Source organism: Penaeus chinensis, chromosome 19, assembly GCF_019202785.1.
Source record: "Penaeus chinensis breed Huanghai No. 1 chromosome 19, ASM1920278v2, whole genome shotgun sequence".
Classification (NCBI taxonomy): Eukaryota; Metazoa; Arthropoda; class Malacostraca; order Decapoda; family Penaeidae; genus Penaeus; species Penaeus chinensis.
The window spans coordinates 32,689,312-32,694,311 of record NC_061837.1 but is presented as its reverse complement, the minus strand read 5'-3'; the positions used below and the strand labels follow the sequence as shown (position 1 = coordinate 32,694,311).

At 37.4% G+C, this 5,000-nt stretch overlaps 1 protein-coding gene across 1 annotated transcript in view; it reads right to left on the bottom strand.

Moving 5' to 3' along the window:
* Positions 1-4,037: 4,037 nt before the first annotated feature.
* Positions 4,038-5,000, bottom strand: part of LOC125035175 (transcription factor GAGA-like) — a 58,157-nt gene continuing 57,194 nt past the window's right edge. Inside the window, exon 5 of the mRNA XM_047627399.1 lies at positions 4,038-5,000. This exon is cut by the window's right edge and continues 586 nt beyond it. The gene's annotated coding sequence lies outside the window, so the exon portion shown is untranslated.

Genomic DNA, 5,000 nt, shown 5'->3' with positions numbered 1-5,000 from the left:
AGAAAAAAGAAAATAATCAAATGTATCATGAGCAGTTTACGTGGCAGCCCGCGACACAAGCTTAGAAGAAAGACAAAAAAAAAAAAAAAAAAAAAAAAAAAAATTGGTAAGTCAACTGTATGAAAACAGGAAAAAGGAGGAGTTGGCAGAACTGGTAGATTACTAATGGCAGACGCTCAGTCCTATGTAGTGTGCTGAATAGAGATAAAACTTTAAATAAGTAACAATTTAGACACAGAAATTAAATATCAGAATTTTTCATGTTTCCTAATATCCAAGGTCTATACCCAAAAGCAAAGCAAGCAAAAGTACCTGGAGGACTTAAGAGGCATCAACATTTCCTCCACTGCAGCTCACAAAAACACGTTAAAGGTAGGACATAAAGACGAAGGAATAAAAAATTAAGATTTAGAGATAATTAAGAAAGACAAACACATTGGATCGAGAGGCGGAGTAGCTCTGGACATCAGAAAGGATTTTGCAGCAAACATCGGCACACTTATATCCAGACCACCTGACTCGGCGAAACCTTTATTCAGGGAAGCTTAAATGTCGTCAGTAATTACATCAGAATTGCATGTATCTGTGGTATTACAATAACAATTCCCTTCAACAACTAGGAAGAAAAGAAAATTAAGGTAAGAGCAAAGGCTAACAGAGATGAATAAGCACAGTTGGTTCTAGACTTTGAGGGGAACTTCGACCTTAACCAAATCGACGAATTCCAACAAGGGATAGAAATATTCTTGACTTTATTTCTAATAGTTTGGAGAGAAGGTAAATGATATATCACCGCAGTATGCAGTTCAATCAGACATCAATGGAATTCTATTAAATAAGTCAAGAAAACAAAGAGCCAAGAAAGAAAATGAACTACAACCAAACCGACTGGGAAATGATAAATAGATCTTGAAACTACAAACACCTATTGATATACTAAAGTTCTGTGATACCAGAAAAGATGCTTGTAAGAGACTTTTGCGTCCCAAAAATATTAGAGATAAAACTATCGTCCCTAGAGATCAAAACAAATACTGAAAAAAGAAAACTAAACATGACAAAACAAAACTAAATAAATGAATACAAATCAGAAAGAAAGGAGATAAAAGATCGAGCAGAAGAAGCTGTAGAGACTAACACTTTTCTGCCCCTATATCAACGACAAAATGAAAGAGAAAATGGGCCTCTTCAAAATTTTAAAATACTTGAAAGGGTAGTAGAAAAGCAATTGTCCAGGATCCAGAACAAAAAGGGGGAAAAACCTGGAGAACATGGCTTCCGGAAGGTCAAATCTTGTCCATCCCCAATCCTTAACAATCGCATGCACAAACTAGAAGATTAAACTGAGAATAAAGAAATGAATGTGATATATTTTCGAAACCTTTCAATAAGGTCAGGTATGAAATTGTATTCTATAAAATAAAGGACCTTGGAACTGGAGAAAAAGTAGGAATGTGGATAATATATTTTCCAACAAATTGTAAACAATAAAAACAGTTATCAATGTACATTTCTCTAATTAAACAAATGTTAAGAGTGGAGAGCCACAAGGCTGATGTGCATACGCTCGTTACGCTCGTCAGGAAATGCTTCAAGATTAAGTGAAACATAAAATAAATCTCCGAAGGTTCTTTTAACATCTCTGGAGGCAGCAGCCTGTAATGGAGCCCACGATGTCCTGAGAGATTAACGGACAGATTATCGTATTCACTGCCCGACGATCGTACACAAGTATAAAAGCATCGTGCCATAGATACTGGAGATACACAAACTTATAGTATTCACATCCATAAGTTACAAACGGACATAATATTATCCCATATACACCCTCGTAGTTCACTTTCGAGTAGACTCCTTATTCTTGAGTCTCAGTGACCAACAGGGCATGGATGTTTCACTGACACTGTGGGATTTACAAGTAACGAAATCCTTACTAAACGGCGGTTCCACCTATACAGACAATCACTTAAAAGACGATCTTTTTAACCACTGGACTTGCTGACCCCAACTTTGTCCCAGCGGTAAAATATCAGATCCTGAATCCAGACATGATGGTTACCAAAGTTCAACTTGGGAAGGCTGTGGGTGTGCTTATCCTAGCGAGCATGGGCAACTACGCGACGGTCACATTCATCGGTCACATCCTGCCGGCTTCATAGGACCAGCAAGTTGTCACGACGTGTTGGAGAGAGCAGGAAGCATCCAAGCATATGATGTGCTGGACCACTTATTGTCCCTTATGCCCATTAGGATCACCATCTTCGATTGGGTCTTTTTGACAGACAGATGATTGTCCAGGGTAAACGGCAAAACGTCTACAACTTGTCTGAGCTGTATGTAATAATCAGCAAACGACTTCTGTCATCTTACTGAGGTGGCTTGGAAGAACCTTGAAATCACAGCATGTAGCAGTAGCTTATGTTGCTTTGGCATGAACGAGTGCATTTAGGGTTCAGCTTGGTTTACCTTGTTTATTTGGGAGAAAATCCTCTCTACAGCTGCACTTCAATGGGGCAAGGACATTAGTTTCATCATAAAATACCCAAGCAAAGGAAACAGTGGTGAATCATCTCTTGTTTTGAATGGACTTGGCTTGCTGTCATTTCCACTCAAATCCTTAACAGCGACCATGGCGTGCAGGCCTCAGAATGTTTTGGGGTCCATAGTCTTTGCAGGACTGCATCAGAGAGTGTAAGTCTTTTCAATATATTCAATGTAGAATTCACGCAATCTCCAGCCACTCACCCAACATCCCTCCTCCATCTCTCTCTCTCTCTCTCTCTCTCTCTCTCTCTCTCTCTCTCTCTCTCTCTCTCTCTCTCTCTCTCTCTCTTTCTCTCTTTCTCTCTTTCTCTCTTTCTCTCTCTCTTCCTCTTTCTCTTTCTCTTTCTCTTTCTCTTTCTCTCTCTCTCTCTCTCTCTTCCTCTTTATTGTTTTTTTCTTTCTTGTTTTAGTACAATATACTCTTGCAGATAGTCGTTTCTTCTCCAACTTAGGCACATGATCAGTTCCCCCCTAGATTTTGGTCAATTCTGACATTTCTTGCCTTTTCTCCGGTATGGGCCCATTTTCTCCTCCTGATGTGAGTTTCAGTCATCACATTGAGCTGCAGTCAACAAAGGAAAAGTTATGAGTGGATGAATGGTGTGGACTTTTTTGATAAGAGATCCACTATGGAAATCACTAGTAATTTAAAGACTGGAGTATCAAGATAAAATAATAAATCCAAGCCTTCTAAGAGATATAATTTTACTAGAACAAGTTCAGGTTTTTTTTATCTGAATATCGGACAACATTACAGGTCTTAGTTATGGGAAATGAGAAGAACAACTTTACAAAAACGGGGAGAAAGATGTTTCATTCCATGGGCTGTGACACCGAATCCAAGATAACTAGTCGCACGTCTCGACTAAGAAAAAATTATAATCAAAGCTTAAATATATATATATATATACATAGATAGATATATGTAAAGGTACATATGAATATATATGAATATATATATCATATGTATATATATAAATAAATAAATAAATAATTATATATATATGTATATATGTGTGTATGTGTGTGTGTGTGTGTGTGTGTGTGTGTGTGTGTGTGTGTGTGTGTGTGTGTGTGTGCGTGCGTGCGTGCGTGCGTGCGTGCGTGCGTGTGTGTGTGTGCGTGCGTGTGTGTGTGGATGTATAGGTAGATCGAGATATATATAAGATACAGATATACTAGTATATGATGCACAGACACACACACATAGCAAGAAGGTCCGTACCGCTATTTTTTGTCAGTTGGGATGACAATTTGGAATTTCAACAGATAACTAACATGAGGTAAACTTCCGGCTTTCTGAACGGTTGATGAACAACTTTCATGCAAAATTTGCGGAAGAGCGCTTCTATACCATTCCTTATTTGCTCAGTAATTCTCTTTGTACTATTTTTCCAACCCATACTCAATTACCTGTTTATAAGACTCATACCATAAATATGGATACTCTCGAATATTATCACTACACTGTTATCACGGATACTGAAAGTAACTTAAATACCGTACATTTATTGTCTTTTCTTAAAATACAGAGTCCCATTTATTGCCTATTTTGCAGATCCGGCGAACCTTTAATTCCGTAGTCCCGCCCTGTTCAAATAATCAATAAATTCACTTTCATTTTGATACACAGTATTGTTGTGTATTATACCAAGAACAAAATCATACATTTAAGGGGACACGAACTCATTCTAATACGATTATATGCAAAATTTACAAACTGCTTTATTTATTTAGAGTCAGAATAAAACTTCCAAAGCATCCTTTATGTAGATTAAGAAATATATCTGCAAAAGGATTTTGTTCCCATCTAAAAACGAAAAGACTTCGTTCAACATTTTTGAAGGCCCGCTTCTTCTTCCCCGTTACACAACTGTGGATTCATACCCTTCTTAGTCTTGGGGTCCCTAATAAACCAAATGGAATATAATAGGCTGAAAACTTCTTGTATAAGACTGAAGTAATTTTGACAATGGGAGGCGAAGTGTTCACTAGCAGAGACATTGTACATCTTGAATTGGTAAAATATAAATTAAAAAGAAAAGTAAATTATAAAAAATAGGTATGTCTGTAAATGACCATTAGAAGATATGGATTTGTGTAAAGAGCTCTTTATAATTAGCAGTCCATCTAACTGACATGATGGGACAAGATGATACAGCAATTGAACTGGAAAAAGCTAGAGCATTTAAAGTGAAAGGAAGTAGGACTTCAAAGATTCCTCATGTCGTGTCAGAATTTGCCAAGGGATGCTCCCTTTCAGTAATCCCAACCAAAGATCTCTGTGTATCCCTCTGCAGCAGGCTAAAAATCATTTTGCAGTTTTATGAAAGGCCACGTTGACAGTTGACAGCATATTAGCTCGTGCATTTAGTTAAAGAGGGTAGAGGTCTTAAAATTAATATTATATACAAAAATTGACTGTGCTCTGACCCCAAAGAACAGGGGAGATATGT